The 20,939-nt window shown below is 40.7% G+C and overlaps 1 protein-coding gene and 1 long non-coding RNA gene across 6 annotated transcripts in view; one reads left to right on the top strand and one right to left on the bottom strand.

The window, feature by feature from the left end:
* The window catches only part of LOC131827175 (uncharacterized), a 36,172-nt gene extending 17,782 nt beyond the window's left edge, over positions 1-18,390 (top strand). Inside the window, exon 3 of the long non-coding RNA XR_009351926.1 lies at positions 14,517-18,390. This is a non-coding gene — a long non-coding RNA (uncharacterized LOC131827175). The remainder of the gene's footprint in view (positions 1-14,516) is intronic.
* RBMS1 (RNA binding motif single stranded interacting protein 1) overlaps positions 1-20,939 on the bottom strand; it is a 209,697-nt gene that overhangs the window by 167,389 nt on the left and 21,369 nt on the right. The gene's annotated exons all lie outside the window — the stretch shown is intronic.

Genomic DNA, 20,939 nt, shown 5'->3' with positions numbered 1-20,939 from the left:
GTGAGGATCCTTAAATATATTCTTTTATGTCAAAATTAATTTAAATGCTTGCTCTCCAGACATTGGTTGTTGTGCTCAAGATACCTGAAATTTATCTGCTGAAATGAGCATTCACTTTCCAATGCCTTTGTAGTTCTTATCTCTCAATAAATAAAATAAATAAGCAACAGGTCCAAAACTAATCCAAATAATATACAGTAGTCCCCTTTACCCACAGGGAATGTGTTCCAAGACCCCCAGTGGAAGCCTGAAACTGCGGATAGTATCAGACCAAATATTATGTTTTTTCATATACACCTGTGAAAAAGTTTAACTTATAAATCAGACACAGTAAGAGATAAACAATAACTAATCATAAAATAAATCAATTATAACAATATACTAAAATAAAAGTTATGTGAATATAGTCGCTCTCTCTCTCAAGATACCTTATTGCACTGTCCTCATCTTTCTTGTGATAAAGTCAGATGATAAGATGCCTACGTGATAAGAAGTGCAGTGAATGTCACAGCCATTGTGACACAGTGTTTGGCTACTAATGACATTCTGAAATGCTACTAATGACCTTCTGACAATATGTCAGGAGGAGGATCATCAGCTTCGAGAGCATGGTGGATCGTGGGTAACTGACAGTGCAGAAAGTGAAGTCGTAGATAAAGGGGGGGGACTCCCATATTTATTTTAAAATGTACAATGCAACCCATATTTAAACTAAAATGTAAAAATTAAGAATTTATTTTTGTGTGCTAAAGATATCCATTTATTGGTAATTTTCAAATCTACTTAAATCTGATCCATTAGACAAATTATGAAAAGCAAACTTTTAATGCAGCATTACCTTAAAAAATCATCATCTACGATCTCTCTTTTTTTTCTTTCAACTTATAAAGCCTTAAAAGTTCAACAAAAATCAGATGGATAAAACCCAAATAAAAGCCAACTTGAACCCTTAAAATAAGCTGCTCAGAGAATTTGAACATTAACCTTGGCAGGCCTGGGGTCCCTGCTGTCTAGACTTGCGTGAGGATATGACTAGTTCGAGGCCTGGAAAATCAAATCAATTATGAAATGGCACCACAGGATACAGGGACTGAAAGGAGATGGAAAAGAATGTACACAGTTTAATCTAGAGGCATTTAAGACCCAGAAAATCCCAAAGCCGTCATTACCTCAAGGCCCCAGGGCTATCACGGAGCTCAGCCAACAAGCATCCTCTTCCACGGTGGGTGCTTTAGCAGGTTGGTGCATTACAGGCTTAGACTAATCTTATCCCAAGAGCAGCAGTCTTGAGTGTCAATCAGTTGGCTAACTGAACACCCTACTGTGTGCCGTGTGAGCACAAAGCTAACCACTGGAGGGTATGGCCAGGAACAAGACAGACCGACCTAGAACATGTCCTCACGGGGCTTACAGTAACTGGGAAATGCCACCTTTAGCTAATTCATTCTAGTGCAATATACTTCTTCCCAGAGATTTTAGGGGCTATGAGAACACATTACAGTGGTTCCTAAATAGATCAGGGATATGAGCTATTAGAAAAGGCTTCCCTGAGGGAATCATAAGCAGTGATATATATACCTGCTGACGTCACTTAATGTTGCAGTGTCTTAGAATCCTCATCTATAGAATGAGATCATCGTGAGGCGCCTGGGTGACTCAGTCGGAGAGCATCTGACTCTTGATTTTGGTTCAGGTCATGATCTCAGGGTTGTGGGATTGAGCCCTGTATTGGGCTCTATGCTCAGTGTGGAGTCTGCTTTAGATTCTCTGTCTCTTGCTCTCTTCCTCTCCCCCTGCTTGTGCTCGTGCTCTCTCTCAAAATAAAAAATAAAATCTTAAAAAAAAAAAAAGAATGAGATCCCATACCTTCCTTATAGAAATCTCATAAGGATTAAACTAGATAAGAAAGGAAGCACTAATCACAATGACTAGCATCTGGCAAATGATCAACATATGTTTCTGCAATTATTGTTATTATTATGATGCTGATTATTATTACTACTATTTGCCTGAAGGAGTAAAAATTAGCCAGGTAAAAGGAGGAAAGGAAGAACACCAAGAGGAACTACTCTAGACACAAGAAAAAATAAAAGCAAAAGCCCTGAGACCAAGAAGGTTGTGGCCTCTCTAGATGGATAAAATTAGGACCTGCAAACAAAGAGATCTCTAGAAAGGAAGATCCTTCTGGATCTTTTCCCAAAGCTCCCCCCTCACCTTGACCATCTGAAGAGACCTTCCCTGGACTCTGCCTTCCCTTCCAGTATCATACTGCAATCTTCATTTTCTTCTTTATAATTTGCTGCATTTAAAAAATTCTATTAAGCACATATTACTGTCAGAATTTTTTTTTAAAGAAAGGTTTTAAAAAGAGATCCCACCATTCTTTCTCTTCCCATAACAACCTAACTTCTGCAAAGGTGGGCTATTATTCCATGCCTTCTTCTTGTCCCACTCTGTCGGCAACTCATTGCCACCACTCCGTTGAACTACCTTGGTAAGGTCTTTAGATGGAACTCCACCTTTCTGTCTCTAAAACACAGATCTCCTCTCTCACTCACATGCTTAAAATATTTCATGGCCTCTGTGGCCTACAAAATAGCATCCAAACCTATTAGCAAAATCACCTAAATGATCGAGAACCCAGGTTCAATCTGTCCTTCCAGTATCATTTCCTGCCCTTGGGTACTATCCTCAGGCTGCCTTCCAAAGAGTTCAATGTTCATCTCTCTGCTTATGAGTTCCATTAAGGGAGAGGCTGCATCTAATGTACTTTCATGTGTACAACCACCCAGCTCATAACTCAGTATCATTGCTACTCGAACTAAAATAATATTATATTGTTTTTTATTGAGGAAATCAGATGAGAGTGGAATATTTACAGCAAACTAGAGAGAGAAAAGAAACAAAGACACATGCAAACCATCTCAATTATGTATCCTTCTCTTGCAATCTTACTAGTATTCACCAATTTGGCACAGAGTTATTGAGTGCTTGCTATTTGCCAGGCACTGTGCCCAACACTATGTATAGTTGTGACCAAGTCAGAATCCTTGTCTTCATGGGGCTCACTATCTCACTATTTGTGAGATGGATCCTAAAGAAACACACAAATAAATATACAGTTACAGACTGCAGTAAATGTCATACGGTTAAAGAACAAGAGACCATGAAAAACAGCAACTTCGAGGCTCCCAGTTCAACCAGGGGAAGAGGAAAGCCCTTTTAGAAAGTAACTGTGAAAATGACCTACAGGCTGAGGAGGAATTAACCATGTAAAGAATGGGGAGAAAAATCAATCTGAAAGAGGAGAAATGTCCCGGCAGGGCGGACATGGAGCATGAGGAAGTGAAGGATGGCCAGTGTGCTGGGAAGCTGCTAGAAGTGCAATGGGCCAGTTCCTCGAAAGCATCTTGGTTCTTTTTTCTTTTTTCTTTTTTTTTAAGATTTTATTTATTTATTTGGCACAGAGGGAGGGAGAGAGCAAGCACAAGTTGGGGGGGGCAGCGGGCAGGGGAAAGCAGGCTCCCTGCTGAGCAAGGAGCCTGATGTGGGGATTGATCCCATCACCCTGGAATCAGGACCTGAGCCAAAGGCAGCGGCTTAACCACTGAGCCACCCAGGTGCCCCAGGCATCCTGGTTCTATGAAAGAGATTGCACTTTTTCTCAGGGTACCCATAAGCCACTGAAGATTTCAGGCAGTGCTGTCTGTCTGGGCCTGGGGGTGACAATGGGATCAGATTGACATTTTTTAAAACATCACTCTGAAGTGAGGAATTAAAATTACTTTTAGGAAGTATTACTAGTGAGATGGAAAAGTTCTCTGTTTATTTGATTTTTCAGTACATTTAGGATAATCATTATTTGAATATCCATCAGTCAAATAATATATTCATCAGTCAAATATTTGTCTCTGATCATTCTCAAAAGTTAAACCTGACCCACCCCTGTAGCTCTGGTTTCTCTGAATAGGCCAGTGTACAAAGTTACAGTACAGATAGATCTTGGTTCCTAGAATGCCACATGGTACGTGCCAACAAATATTTAATCAGAGCTATCGTTCCAAAGTGAGTAAATCCTCTTGTCAAGATAAAGACTAGTATCTGATGTTGATTGAAACTCAGATTTTTCATTTTAACTTCAGTGGAAGCCTTGGCCTTTTCTACCTGAGCTGACACTTTATGAACGGCATATAAGAAACAGCGAAAGCTATGTTGTTGGTTGCGCAGAAATGGCACAATCCTTCCCTCCGCTGAAAACAAATTCACTTCTGTTACAATTATGTCATGAAAAGGAGTTGAAATGCAAATACTACAAGCAAGAAGAAGGAGAGAAAGGATAAAATGAATGTGGTTGCAGATTGAACAAAGACTAACAGGAACATACTTCAGCATATGGACTGTGGCTGGCAAGCAGCAGTGACGCATGGGCACTACTTAGAGCTTGGGAAGGAAAACTGTGAACACACATGGTGAGGACATATCCAACACCCAGCCAAGAAAGAAGAGAAAGAGAGCACACACGATGGAATATAAACTCCTTTCCCAAGCTTTTAATGTGCAGCAGCAATTTCTCCAATATAAAAACAATGTTTGGAAACTGAATGAAAGACGAGGACATCTGGACCAAACAAAGGAGTCCAGAACAAGGACCTCCAGGTGACATAAAAGGACTGGAATTTAATGGTTTCAGAAAAATCATCTGGAAAAGATAAAATCGTAGTTGTAACATCCATAGTACGAACAGACCTGTAATGAAAGCTAACCTTTATGTGGCAGGTACAGTTAGGTACTGTGCTAAGACTTTCCAGGGATTATTCCAAGCCTCTTACTTTCTTTCCATTGGAAAGATGAGGAAACTTGCTAACGGCACTATCTAGAAGCCAAGAGTCAGCTCCCTTGGACTGGGGCTTTTGCAAATGAGTTTCACATTAAGTTCCGTTATTGTTTTTAATCTAGATAACTGAGGCTTAAATAAAATACAATACAGATTCCTGGGTGCCTGGGTGGCTCAGTCATTACGCACCTGCCTTGGGCTCATGTCATGATTCCAGGGTCCTGGGATCAAGCCCTGCATTGGGCTCCTTGCTCAGCAGAAAGCCTGCTTCTCGCTCCCTCTCTTGCCCTCCCTGCTTGTGTTCCCTCTCTCACTGTGTCTGTCTCTGTAAAATAAACAAATGAAATCTTAAAAAAAAAAAAAAAAAAAAAAACCAATACAGATTTCTACCTTAAGTCTTTTCATGACAAGGTTTCCAAGTCGTATTTTAGATTTTCCTGCTTTCTTAAGCACAATATCCTGCACGTAAGTTCTCCTAATGATTCACAATAAGCTGAGCATAACTTCAACATTAGCTATCATGTTCTGCCTATTACTAATAACAACCCCAAAAGATGCTACTATATGTGGGACTATTTGTTCCTCCACCAAATGGGAGCCAAAGTTCTTTAAGTTTTTCCTATTCTTCGTCTTTGGATGGTCCAGTCTAGCCCCGCACTGCCAGGTCACCATCCCTACTCACCCGCTGCGGCTGGACACGGAGCTCTGGCAGCCATCTACCTGCGTACCCCTTCCCCCCAGCTCGGATGTTCTTGCTTCTCCGACCTGCTCTTGCAGCATCTGCTATCTTCTGAATTCCAACCCGGTCCATTCGACACATTTTCCGAAAGTCTACTTTGCCCTGTATTTATTCTCTGTGGGCCATTTCATCAACAGGAATAGTAGAGCCGCTGTGCCAAACCCAGAAAATACTCATTTCCTTCCCAGCAAACCTCAGCTAGCCAGTTCGAACCGACTCTGTGTAGCTTAACAGAGGCTGAGAAGACTAATGATCCTGTGCATTAGTAGTAAGGTTCTCACTCTCCAGAGAGGTAAACTGAGGCTACAGGAGATAGAGCAGCTCCATTAGGCTTTCCCACCTAATAAGCAGCAGAGCTTGCATTTGACCACAGTCCGAGACCTAAGCTTTGCTGCTGCAGCCAGGGTAGCGGAAAAAAACCAGCACAATTTCTTGTAGTACTAATGGCTTCAAAACACAGCCACAATGTGCTTTATGTCTTTAAAGTAAGTAAGGTAGTATTGAAATATCACAAACCCACGCCGAAACAGGAAAATAGAATTCAAAGCACGGACCAGAGGTTTGCACAACATTTGAGTTGTGCGTGAATCAGCACCGGCCTAAATGTCACACTTTTCATGTACCGTGTGACGTCCTCGGTAACTTCCTGGCTCTGTTGGGTGCAGCTCTCCACTTTGGAAGCAGATGATTGCAGAAGAGTACAACAATTATACAAAGATACAAAGATATATCGAGTACATATGTTCAATATCTTTTAGAGTAAAGATATCGCTGGCATCAATTTTTGCATATCATCACACTCGAGCTTAACTGAACACCTTATTCAGAAGCCCATTTACCTCTCCTATGTAAACCTAATTCTATTACAGCCTGGTTGACCAAATTCACTTATTTATTTTTTAACCGGTATCTGTTAAGTAGCTACTCCATCCACTACAGATACTCTGTGCCGCGTATTATGTGAGACAGCAGACAGACAGTAACTCTTTTTATGGTGTGTAACCTTGGATATTTACTCAGGTACAGTGATTATAACTAGATTAACATGCGCCTTCATTTATTCTCAGTAATCCTTGAAATTGTCAATATTTAAAAACCGAATCAAGAAACTTGCTACAGAAGTTGTTTCATACATGAAATTACATTTTAACAAGTTTTCTCCCCAGTTTACTAATATTTTAAAAAGTTACTGAAGTCTTTACCCTACGAAAGTACTTAGACCTGTTGTAAGCACTGTGGGTTATGCCTTGGGGTTCTGGGTCTCAAGGAAATCTCCAGGGAAACCTTTCAACACAAAGGCCAATAAGATATACCATGCACACACAAGTTGTCGAGAATGGCTTCTTGGATGGAGCAGGTTCCTATGTTTCACTATGTTCACTTTATTCGCTTTATTTTCTGCTTTGACTCTTAAACCACGAATCAGAGCACCCTGGCAAAAACTGCATCAGCATAAATAACTCCTTAGAAATTCAGGCAGCACCTTCTTGGTTCTGCTGGAGACAAGACCTAATACCCACCGTGTGGTCTAACTGTCCTGGTGATGCAACAACATTTGGAACTCGTCTGGTCTTCACCTGGTCTGCATTTTCGTTCCGCATAACCCTATGGACAGTCTATCTCTGCCATTTTAGATCACTTTCATTCATGTGGATTCGAGAGCTTTCTTGGTCTCTTTTCTAACACTAGCATTATGTATTTCTATTTCCTGTAAGTATCCACCCTTTTTTAGGGCAACTGAGTTGCCACCACCCTTCCAGAAAAACTCTAGTAGGCTTCCGAAGCACACGCCATTTAGTTTCATCTTAGAAAAATAAACGGGACACCCACAACAGAGTGCTGCCATTCTTCCTGCTCACAAGATTTACATTTAAAATGCTTTTACTTGCTCCTCCATGATCTTTTTAATAGCACAAATGCTTAAAAGATTAAATGCATTTGGGGGAGACTTTAAATCCATAATTCTTAATGGCATATTTCAAAAAACTGAAAATGATACATACGCTTAGCTTTAAAATTTTCTACAGAAATACAAGCCAACAGAAACATTACATTTCTGCCATGTTTTAAAAAGCTTTCCTCTTTCTTCCACTCGTTAATCATTATTAACTGTTGACCAAATCGTATATTATCTTCCCTTATACAGTTAACCTTACTGCCTCAGCCGATCAGTGAGCATTTTACCACCGAGGTTCTCAGTAAATAATTTATTCCACTTTCCCATTACTTGGAAAGTAAAGTTGCAGAATTGTCCCTGACGCTAATCGTTGAAGCACAGCACCTGACAGAACTCGACAGATGAGATAAGGGTTAGTGCACTTATCTTCCTTCTAGAAGATCAGTTCGTCGATATTGATTGAACCCAAGGTGCACAAAAGTATATATTAGGAGAGAGGAACTTCATCTAAACACTATTTTATTTCAAGTTTAAGCAAACTGAGACGTGGGAGAATTTGTGGCTTTTCCTACACCAGCATCATTAATTGGGAAGAATCCTTAATTACAATCTAACACATAATTAAATCCATTAACCTTGTAGATGAGTTAAAACAAGAAGGCTCACAGAAAGTAGAGACTCCCCAAAACAGGAGACGACCCCACCCGGCCCCAAACTGTTCCATCTTCATCCAAAGCAAGGCAATCAAGGTGAATGTCCTGATTCTGGTCATAAATTCTGAGATGCATCTGCTTTCTGTGGGTTAACAGGAAGTTGAGGGCTTTAATGCCTCTAAAAGGTACCAAGCAATAGGAGCAGAAGGGAAAGGAGGTGGTGACCACTTCTGGGCACCTTCATCACTCAGCATGTCACCACTGGGTAAGGGGATCAACAACCTGGGGCCCCACAAACCACAACTTGCTGATACGGACACTGCAGTTCAGAGAGACTGAGTCTCGATTAAGATTACTGTACTGCTGGGGTCTGGCCACAGGTCAGACAGCCGGAAGCTCTCAGGAGAAAAAAGTTCCAGAAGCTGCTGCTATAATAGTATTCATTCTCTTTTCAACCAAAGAAAACCCATTATTTATTTTATTTTTTAATTTTTCTCTTTGGCTGTTTTGCCAAAATCCTAGTATGGACTCCGTTTATTCTAATTTCACTAACATATCAACCACACAGAGTAGACACGTGAGGTAGGGAGGAAGGAGGTGCATTTCCCTAAGTTCCCTGAGAAATGACCTTGCCCCAACCTCCTTTTCTGGTGACCTTGTTGGCGCCCTTCTGAAGACATACAGCACCCCCTTGTCTCTGTTCTTTACCCAGTCCACTACAGTTAAGAGCTAAACGCACAACGAAGCTTAATGTTATCCTCTTAGAAACTGTGCTTTACAACAAAAACAAAAACAGGGATAATGCTCTGATGAAAGCAAGAAAATGGTGGCATTACAAAATCACAGGTAGGCAGGGAGTCCATGGCTGTGTATGGAGTTCTAGAACTTCATTCAAACCAGTTCAAGCAAGTGGAAGAGCGGAGTGTGACTTCCGATCCCTTCCCTTTTGCCTTTTTAAAGGCACCACAGAAGTCAGTCACTGAAGGGCCGGAGAGCCCCACTGGCCGGTCTGCCTCTCTGAGAGCTCCGGGCTGTGGTGAGCCCACAGGGCTACCAGGACTGAGGAAGACACTCTCCTCCGTAGCTCACACCCACCGCTGCCACTCACTGCCTTCCTCCTGAGTTATAACCTCCCTTTTCAGTGCTCTAGGTACTCCATTAGGCCCACACGAGTATTTGCCTATAGTAAAGGACTCAAATTCTTCACAAATACAGATTTCCAGTAGAATGGAATAGAAAGGTATTGGGGGGGGGGGTGGCCAGAGAAAGGAGAGAGAGTTTAATTTCCCATGGACCTGCTACTTCTTTTTTTCTTTTTTTAAAGATTGTATTTATTTATTGACAGAGAGAGAGAGAGAGAGCTTAAGTAGGCAGAACGGCAGGCAGAGGGAGAGGGAGAAGCAGGCTCTCCACTGAGCAGGAGCCCGATATGGGGCTCGAACCCAGGATCCTGGGAATCATGACCAAGCCAAAGACAGACACTTAACTGACTAAGCCACCCAGGCACCTAGGTACCTCGACCTGCTGCTTGTTTTAGGCATTAGCCATGTGGCCTTCTACTTATCTAAAACAACTCCTCGGGCAATAGGCAGCTGAATGGCATCACCGTTGTCACCTTTGATTTATAATTTCTTTCAATATTCAGTTTTCTATGACAATGGAAGGCAAGGAGGAGAGCCAATGACCCAGAACAACAGATAACAGAAGGTATTATTATGTTTTAGCTATTGTTGCTTTATATGCTCTGCCCCCACTGATTTCCTTCCCAAACTCTCTTCTGCTTAGCCGTAGGGGCCCCAAACTTGAACAGGCACCAAGCATCTGAGAGAGGGTATTCAAGTGGCCTGAATGCATATTGTGTGTTGAAGAAAACCAATCTGTTTTGTGCCATTTATCACAGATAACTGGCAAGTGGACACTTAAGAGTTTGTGCTTAGTATTTACTGAGTTCGCAAATGTGCTAAGTATGATACTGAAATGACAAAGACATGATGATCCTTGCCCTTTGCTCCCATATATGTCTTTCGCCCCGGGGGACTTCAGGGTAGCAGCCCTGAGGAAACCTTCTCTGATCCTATAGGATCCTATAATCTACATATCACACTGGTCAGATTAGAGCAGGAAAGGGAAGGCTGATTGCAAAAGCAGTGAGGAGACCCAGGAGGAACTTGACAACCACATGATATCTTCGAGTCTAGTACTGAGTAGATAGAAATGATACTCGCAACAATAAAGGCCTCTGGCAAGAAGAATGGAGAATTTAAACAAAAGGTAAAGAACATCACATTAGCCATGGTCATCTGCTCAATTCATATAGACATTTCAGTTGAAGAACGAGTATCTGAGAAGAAGGGAAGAGATTTGGGGCTAAAAAGGGAGTCTAACCCTTGCTATTTACACGTGAAAGGAAAAGCACGTCAAGGAAATGGGCTTTTCCTGCAGACCTGAGAGGAAAACAGAGCCCGCTGTCAGAGAGAGGAAACAACAACAACAAGATAAAGATAACATAAAAGTACTCATAGTGCCTTTTTTTTCCCTTCTGACAAAACTAGGGTTTCATTTCTGCTAATAGTAACTTCCACATAAAAGAGGGATCTTTTCTACAAAAAAGAGAAGTTCATGAAGATGTGCAGAGTGGTCAGGATGGTTAATCCAATGACTGTGAAAGCCACTTAAGCTATTTGATCCTGAACCTTTCATTAGCTTTCTTTCACTTCCTAATATGCCTCTCAAATGGCCTCAGTTGAGGCTGATACAAGACTGGATCTTGTCAGTGGGGAATGTTCAGCCACCACCCCTTCTGAATGAGAGGCACTGCGGTGTAGTCCAAAGCAACCCGGGTGGAGGGCAACAAAAGGGCTTTTAACCCAATACCTTCTAGTTCATTCCATGACTTCATTCACAAGTGTTTTGTGTAATATGTTGTCTTCCTATTTTCTCTACGGTTATGAAAAAGAATTTGAATTTTGTGAAATTAAATAGCAATTAACCCATCTACTTTAAACTTAAAAAAAGAAAACAAAAAACACAAAACCACTTCACTTGACTAGATACAAAAGCCTCTTTGAAAGAATATGGAGGAGAGATCCTTTCCTGCGTGCTGTTAGAAGGATAAAGACAGCCCTCTCAGGGTGCGAACAACACACTCTCCACTTTACTTCCAGCATCATCCCCAGAGAAGCTGCCATACATGCCATCCCAGACAGGGATATTCAAGGACATGTTGTTCCCATAACAATGAAAAAATGTGCAACAATTCAATTATGCATCAAAAATTGAACAGATCATGGCATAAAACAGAAAACTACTAAGGAATGAAACATAAAATAGACATACAATATGTAAACAACATGGACATTCCTCAAAAACGTTAAGTCTGCATGGACCAAACTTCAGAATGATCCTCTATCATAGAGTATGATATCCTAAATATAAAGTTAAAAACACAAAATAGGGGTGCATGGGTGCCTCAGTGGGTTGGGCCTCTGCCTTTGGCTCAGGTCATGGTCTGAGGGTCCTGAGATCGAGCCCTGCATCAGGCTGTCTGCTCGGCAGGGAGCCTGCATCACCCCCCCTCTCTCTGCCTGCCTCTCTGCCTACTTGTGATCTGTCTGTCTCTCTCAAATAAATAAATAAAATCTTTAACACACACACACACACACACACACACACACACAATAATCCACTACTGAATGTTATTAATACACATAAATGTAGGAAAACTATGAGGACATGAACAGTAGTCTCAAAATTCACAAGGACAGGCAGCTGTGAGGAGGTAGGGAAGTCAATATTTTATGTCTTTTATCTAAAAAGAAGAAAGGAAGTAAAGCATATGTGGCACACATTAATGGCTATTAATACTTTCAGGTAGATATATAAGCTCTTATGTTATTTCCCTGCAGCTCTCTGGATATTACATCGATTTTTAAAATAGTTCACCTTTACGTACCATTTATTTAAAAGTCATACATTTTCTTAAATTCATTCAAATGCCCATCTACTCAACAAATATTTGTTGAATGTGTCATTAACCCTGGGGTATGAAGAATAGATCCTTGCCCTTGTAAGGCCCAGATGAGTGGACTAATTCCTATTTAGGAATCTTGTCATGTTCTGCAACGTAGTTTTCTGTATACAGCAAGGAAGGATTTCCGTTAGGTTCGAAATTGTCCAAGAGTAACTGCAGCGTGCTTATTTACAGGATGGCGTATTACTACAGTTCCAAAAATATAACTGTCAATATTTGCCTTTAACCATCTTCTCGCCAAGTTTTTGAAAGGGCATTAAAGCAACTGAGTTTTGAAGAAGTTCCAAAGTGAATTATTATCAATCAGACTATTATAAAGACAAAAAGCCAAATAAGGTAATCTCTCTTTGAAAGTTTTCCAAAAGACAGATTAATTAGCTAACCTGTCACTGCTAATGACAACAGTAGGTGACAGAGTGAAACTTGAATTTGGCGTAGACACAACACCACCATAGCACTCCCAACGTCTCATGGCTCTATGCTATAGAAATCCAAGACTAGAAGTATTTTCTATTCTCTTTTTCTCTAAGGTAGCTGTATATAGTTTCTGCACAACAAATACACATTGCCACCTGTCTTGAAGAAAATCAGGCCTCAATATTGTTGGCTAACTTCCAATGTTACTGCAAGTGACAGACTCAATCCTACATTTTTCATTCAACTTTTTTATTTGATAAAGATAAGAAACGCACTACTCCCAGTCATCACCTGTCAGACCCCAGGCCTGCAGTCAGGCTACCCTGGCTACTATTTACCTTCAAAGAGAGGCCAGGTTTAAGGGTGTGAAAATGTCGGACACTAACCAGATCACAGCCGTATCAGGAAGAAGGAATCCTGATGTGGAATCATTAAAACAAGCTTGGCTCAGAAACCAAGAGTGAGGACTGTGGGACAGAATTCTCTCCTCTCTCTAATGCCCTCTCCTGAGAGTACTTAATAATCATCAAAGTTCATGGTACAGCCTGTAAGATTAGGAGGCTAGTTCAGATTACCCAAGTTTGTGCAGCGTTGGTGGTACAGTGGTGAGCATAGCTGCCTTCCAGATTACCCAAGCTTATTATGGCTTGGGTAATCACAACCTTGGGTACACACAACCAGTAGAGACCAAGAAGCCAGTAAATAAATTAGGCTTAGTAGGGCTACAGGTATGTGTACAACCCCCCCCCACACTTACATTTCTGAATTTCAATCTGTATCTAGTAATTATGAATGTCACCTACCTTCCATAAAGCCTCTCTCTCTGGGTTCTAACACTGATCAGTAAAGCTTTTTTTAGCTTAACATGTATTCATGTATTATTATCATATGGTATATATACACTCAAAGTGTCTTATTATAATTTTATTGCAATTATTCCTGTCCCAAGTGGTTTAGATGTCTGTCAATCATACCTATAAAAACAAAAGTTTTTAAAATTGTTTTCTTTTAGGACATTAAAGGTATTCAATAAATTATATCCTAAGTTCTAGGGTTTCTCAGAATGGAGCTATGTAAATAAAAAATAGTGTTTGCTTTCAACAGATGCTTTACCAAATCCTAAAGAGGGAGAAGTTCAAAAGTAGTCCTCCATGTAAAAATGAGACACCAAAGCAGATACCAGGCTCATTTTAAGATTTTTATGTTTCAGAATTGGATCAGCAAGGCCTCAGCTTTTGTTTTTAACTCAGGTAGAAGTACGCATTTCTCAAATGTTAACACAGTAACCCAAACCAACAAGTACACACACACACACACACCGCCCCTCAAATGAAAGCCCAAATTTCATTTGACTATACCTATGATGGAGTCAGAGGCAGCATCTGCTTTAGCTCAAATCTGTATGTGTGTTCAATCTTTACTGTAGATAAGTCACCTAAGAGAAGCTAAAACAAACAAACAAAAACTCAGTGAGGCTCAGACCTCAGATGGAGCACTGAGATCAAATGAAATGGTCTGACTTCTTGCAGTCTGACACAGATTTCTTTTGTTTGTTTTTTAAGCTTTTATTTATTTATTTATTTGACAGACAGAGATCACAAGTAGGCAGAGAGAGAGAGGAGCTGAGCAGAGAGCCCGACTCGGGGCTTGATCCCAGGACCCTGGGATCATGACCTGAGCTGAAGGCAGAGGCTTTAACCCACTGAGCCACCCAGGCGCCCCACTGACACAGGTTTCAAAGACTGGTTCAACTCCTTACCTGCTTTATGGCCTTGGGCAGCTCCTTGGCCTCCACGAACCTCAGTCCCCGCTTACATAAAATAGGATAATAGGAATTATCTGGCACAGGTCGTCATGAGATTATATAAAATAATTTCATAAAGCACCTGATGGTAGCAGGCAATAAATACATGTTAATTCTCTTCCTCCTGTCTCTTTTCCCAAAGAAGAAGAGAATCACCTGGGGACAGACGCATTAAGAGAATGTTGGCTACACTCATGAAGGAGAGAAATAAATAGTCTGTTAACAAGCGGAGACTGTGATTCAGGAGGGCATTCTAGGATGCCCACATGAGAACAAAGAAACAGGTGAGGACGAACTGCTATGAGAAATGCGGAGGGATGCAGCTGACCAGCAAGTTCTTAAAGCAGAAGTGTGGCTGTTAAGGAAAAGACGGGGTATTCAGTGAGAACTAATGAAAAGAATCGGGACTTGTGACGAAATGTGTCACCTGAGTGCCATCTCCCAGTGAAACTTGGGCGGAGCGAAGAGCCATGAAGGAACTATTGTGGGCCCTTGTTTCCTCAACCCCACACAGACTTAGCAGAATGAACACTGCTAAGACATCAGCTGCCATCCAGATTGGCTCACACCTTCAGAGTGGAGCCCAAGGGCACCAGAACCACCTTCTATACAGAAAAAGGTTCTGGTCCCACGGCAGCCCAATCCGTAGCACCGTGGTCTGGGCTTTCAAACGCCACGGTCAGCCGGAAAACTGCATCCTCAAAGAGCTACTTTCATCACATCTAAGATGCCATCGACAACAGAGGACGAAATTATGTTATGCATCACTTAGAAATCAGAGATGCTCCAAAATAAGGAATCAGATAGAAGAGGGCCATGGACAACCAGGACACCAGAAGGTCACATTCTCTGGGGAAGGGCAAAGAAGAAACCAGCCTGCCGGGCTGAAGGAGTCAGCAGGGAGACGTGCACGTCTGCAGCTCGTGACTGGGTGAAGGAGGAAACTGGGTGATGAGGAAACAAATCTCTGCCGAGAGTCTGAACCATCGCTGGTACTGCACCCAAACCACCAGTGTGGCACCAGGAAACCTCCAGCAGACAACATACACTCAAGGGCTTTCAGACAGAGAGTGTCCCCAGGTGGCTAACACAAGTAAACACAACCCCAGAAATCCCTTCCGGAAGAAGTGGACTTGAATCCAGGCTGACAAGCCCTCAAACATGCTATCAACTATACAATGCACTCTGATTTCAGTGAAGGAGGCAAGTACTGGGTGGGTGGGGAGAGAAATGTGTGCGTCTGGAAATTTTAAAATGCAGTAGCTATTTTCCTAAAAAGAGTAAGATGATGCTATACATGGTTCTGGGGCACTCCTCAAGTATTTATTAGTATATATCCACTATATGCATAACACAGATTTCAAAGCAATTGAAGGCATGACCCTGCTCACAAATGGCTTGTTTCTATCTGATTTACTTTTGGATTATTATGTTTATAGTGTGGTCACAAAATGGTTAGACGGGTAAATACACACACCCCTCATTTTGGGTCTGCTTTTTTATGGTCTAGCATTGGAAAGGTGTCTGTGCGAAATCAGTTCTAATGGAAGTAAACTTATTCTCATTCCTCCAATTTCAGCAAAATTCGATAAACGACAAAGTACTTTATGATTACTTTGGTTAGTTTTTGCTCAAAATAACAGTATTACGCCCAGCATGTGGGATATGCAATTTTGATCATTTGGTTAAAATCTGCAGCATAAGTAAATATGATTAACTTCTATATTGGGCAGCAAAGTTTGAAGAAACTTCATCCTTATGGCTTTTTTTTTTTTTTAAGATTTCATTTATTTATTTCACAGAAAGAGAGGAAGAAAGAAATAGCGAGAGAGAAAGAGCACAAACAAAGGGAGCAGAAGGCAGAGTTGAGAAGCAGGCTCCCTGACAAAGCAGGGAGCCCGAAGATGCAGGACTCGATCCCAGGACCCTGGGACCATGACCTGAACCGAAGGCAGATGCTTAACTGAGTCACCCATGTGATCCAAGGCTTTTTTTTTTTTTTTAACTATAATATTAGAAATCACTAGAGCAACTTTTTTTCATTAATCAGCTTTGAAAGGGGACATCTAATTTCCTGGGCAAGAGAGATCCAAACTCTTGCATACAAAGAGGTAGCAGGGCTAGCTTAGTAACAACTCACTGAAAAACTGCTAGCATTAGTTGCATCCTTACCCATGACAGAGTCAGTATTTACTAGTGCTGGGATTATTACACATACATATGCCAAAACCCAGCCCCAAGGGATCCTTGCACAAAAAGTCTCTTGTTACCTGATGCTACTTCTTGGGAAATGGTCTGTTGTCACCTCCTGAAGGAATACAGGCTTCTCCTCCGAAGACAGTGGCTTGGTTTCCTACTTTGGTACTTCTCTTACAATGCCCTCAATCCCCACTCGTGTTCAGGAAATCATTTAAAATGGACAAAATGCTTGACATGGTAACCGCTCACAAGCAAACATGAAGACTGTCAGAGAATAAGCTATATACAAATTATACACATTCCAGATACAGATTCTCCCCTTGCACCTGGACTAGCTCACACTGGATCATTCTTTCATGGCTCTTCTCCAAGTGTACCCTATTCTCAACCTTAGCTGGAACAGAGACCTCTGTCTGCCTCCTGGGACATGAAGGACCCCAAAATTCTTGCCTGGGTCTGGTCCTGATCCCCTGGATCCTTGCTGCCACCACAGCCAAGATTCCCAAGTCTCCTCAGACTCTGCCCATACAGGTGACATGGCCCCTGATGTCAACTCAGGGCTGCAGGGTTTTGAAGGCTTCAGGTGTTTTTTACACTTGTCATTCTGCTAGTAGGTTCTAGTTTCTTCTTTGTTGGACAACGCTCTGCCAGAATCACTACCTAAAAGTTTCTAGTTGCCCACCCTGGTACCTCCCACCCACCCAGAAGACCAATTTTCTTCAGGGAGTCAGTAATCTCAGCATTTAAATCCTGACCTGTGTTCTCTCAGGTCTTACCGGTATCCCTATAACTGTCTCTCAAGCCAGACTTATGCAAACAACTTGAAAATGGTTCTGGGGAAGCACTTAGAAAATTGTCACAAGACAACAACATATATAATTATGGAGACAGACATTCTGGAATGTAACTCTATAAGTGGGTTAAAAAAAAGAGATTTCAAAAAATAAAGTTAAGGAAACAAAAAGCTGACCTCATAGTGAATACATAAAACAATGAAAAGCAGGGAGGAGGTGGGGTTATTAATTTCTGAAAGGAGGAATGAAAAAAAAGATTTTTAAAAAAAGATTTTATTTGTTTGAGAGAGACAGAGAAAGAGAGCGTGCCCGAACAGAAGCAGAGGAAGAAGCAGACTCCCCACTGAGCAGGGATCCCAATGCGGGGCTCGATCACAGGACCCAGGGATCATAACCTGAGCCAAAATCAGATGTTTAACCGACTGAGCCACCCAGGTGCTCCAAGAAGATCCTTCGTAAAGAGGCTCGACCAGCACTGGCAACACCTGAAGCCTAATGCAGAGAACTATCACTTCCATTGAATGTGGGACTCTTGAACCAAGATGGTAAAACTGCGCAGATACATTTTTAAATCCATGAGGTTGCTGGGCAGCTCTAGATGAAAGAGAAAAACAAATCCAAGCTGGTGCTCTGCTTGGAATAGCTTCACAACCCACTCCCCAAATATTATTCTGTACACCCAATTTATTTTTACTTTCTAGCATATGTTAATTACACTATAGTTTTTTTTCAATTGTCAATATAAAACAGTGTCATTATTCATTTCCTACAGTGCCCTGTACACAGGTATTTTCTTGATTATATGAAAAGGGACAACATTTTTAGGTTAAATTTGCTCTGTTTATCAACCACATTAATATGTTGTTCTCTTCCCTTTTTTATTGTTTAACATAAAATAAATTCATACCTAACTACTATATGTTATATTTTAAAGTAGTGATTGGCGTGTGTGTGTGTGTGTGTGTATGGTGTGTGTACATATACTCCTTGGAACAGTGCCTGGCACACAGCAAATATTCAATAAATGTTAGCTGTAATCATTATCATTATTATTTTTGTTATTATTGTTCAAAACAATGTACCTTTCTATAATGAATTCTAATTGTATCATAGCTTATATCTGCCAGGAAATTCCTACACTTTGCAGAATGGATTTACACAGTACTCGAGTTTATAAAGTGATTTCAAATTCAAATAATTCACAGAAAAATGTAGAATCACTTTGACTAGATATATTTTGTACACATTGCAGAAATATTTGATTTTATATTTAAATAGTTTTGTGATCAGTAGTGAAAAGAGTTGTTCAACTGTAATTTTCTTTGAAAAATATAGACGGTATCTCAGTCAGGGGTTTTCAAGAAATCTTTGACAAGATTCCCAGAGAATCAACTTTAAAATACTTACAATCTTCATTATGCTTAGAGTTACCCTCACCTTCAACCCATTCTTCATACATCTGCTAAATTAATCTCCCTAAAATGTTGTCATTCTTCAGCTTAAAAATGTTAATGGCTCCCATTGCCCAGAGGATAAGAGTAACAACTTTTCACTTGCCACATCTTCCTACATGCTTTGCCAGACTGAATGCACACTGCTCCTCCCGTCCCCTCAAACATAACAAGGCTTTTCTGCCACCAACACTCGTCCTGATCATTATTTCTTTCAAGGCTGGCACAAATGTTTTCCCTTCCACAGAACCTTTTTGATCTCCCCTAGAGAGAAGTGAGCTCTGTTTCTCCAGTTTTCCACAGACCATTCTCCTCAAACCATCCAGGGTCCTCATCTTGGGTTGTTAAGGGCCATTAATTTGGTAGTACTTTCTCTAGTTATGCTATACTCTCTCCAAGATGGGGGTTATGGCCAACCTTTGAATTCTCCATATGCCTAGTTAAGAATATGTATGCAGGGATGTCTGGGGAGGTCCAATCAGAGAAGCATCTGCCTCTGGCTCTTGTCATGATCTCGGAGGCCTGGGAACAAGTCTGCATTAGGATCCCTACTCAGCGCAGAGCCTGCTTCTCCCTCTGCCTGTTACTTCCCCCACTTGTGTCCCACCTTCTCTGACAAATAAATAAATAAAATTAAAAAAAAAAAAAAAAGAATACGTGTGCAAAGGGCATTATTATGGAAGGATATGTAACAAGAACCCAGCATAAAAATCATGACCTAAGTCCCTTAAGTTCCTTGAAGTTACTGGGAGTTCTAAGAATGATCTCTGTTGGACTAATGTCTAGTTTAACTTAACATTTTTATATAGCATTTAAAAGAAGCAGTATACATTGAAACACCCACATCTACATACAACTCTCTTTCATCACGCTGACATACTGAGAATGAGGATGAGCTGTGGGAAAATGGGTCCAAGAGGTAACAGATGATCCTCAATACCTGTAAGAATGAGACTAAAGTAAAGTAGACATCCCTCTAAACTATGAGTTACAAATGAAACAAAGTTTGGAAGCCATTTTGGACCACCTGAAAAGTAGCTGCCCAACAGGAACCATAACCCAAAAGAGCAATTAACATTGGGCATGGAGAATTATTTGTTGGAAATAAAATAAAAAACCCAATGTTAGTATGTATAAAACTCAATTGCATCTTGGATGCTACAGGAAATTATAATTATTGCCCTTCCAACAAAATGAAAAACAACAAAAATGATTAGAAGAATAGAGATATTTCCACACAAGTATAATTTTAAAATTAGGACTCTTCAGTCTGGAAAAATATAAATTTAAAGGAGATATTTTTAAAGTTTATAAAATCATAACCCAACTTCTTCCTCAAGTCATGGAAAATCAGGAGTGGAGAAAAGTTTTGAAATGTTATTTTCTTGGTGAAAAAAGAATGCCAATAGTACTTCACAAATGTGTGTGGATCACATTGCTTTCAGTGTCCCAAACACATTAACAGGTCCAAGAATGGTCTAGCCACTCACAAATGATAGATCCTTTGGTTATTTAAGGGATATTTGGGCATTTGGTTGACCTCGTTCAACTGTCAACTAATGCTCCCCAAAGTTCCTCCCTTATTTCCAAAAGTAGGTGAAAATCATGTTTGGAAAATCATTGGTCTAACTCAATATAACCTTTCATATATTCTAATTGTAAATGGAAGCTCACCAAGTATTTTGAGAAGTCGGTAGGATCTATACTACAAGAGAAAGTAAAGTACTATAAAGAAAGTTGTCTGTATTGAGGGCTCCAAACTCAGTTTAGCTTTAGGCCAGGAGTAAGAGGAGACAACCGCTTAATTTTTTATTGAAAAATCATACTTCAGATAACCTTTTAATTTTCTGAGGTGCTCTAACTCAGCCATTCAAATACCATGATCCAAAACTTTCATAGGTCAGGTTGACAGTCTTTTTCTGAAAAACACCTTTTGGCCTTATAACAGGCCAACTTTCTGTCAAACAGTTCAAACTCTCTAGAAATGGGCTTGACAGATTCTCAAATTTTAGACAAGAGACTTGAAAGAGGAAGGAAAAACAGTTGGAACCACTGGCCTGAACTGAATTCAAACCTTCCTCTCAGTATGGAGTTATGTGATCTTGCTATGCTTTATTTTCA

This window comes from Mustela lutreola, chromosome 3, assembly GCF_030435805.1.
Source record: "Mustela lutreola isolate mMusLut2 chromosome 3, mMusLut2.pri, whole genome shotgun sequence".
In the NCBI taxonomy this organism is placed as follows: Eukaryota; Metazoa; Chordata; class Mammalia; order Carnivora; family Mustelidae; genus Mustela; species Mustela lutreola.
The sequence above is the reverse complement of the archived record's forward strand: the minus strand, read 5'-3'. Positions and strand labels throughout refer to the sequence as shown.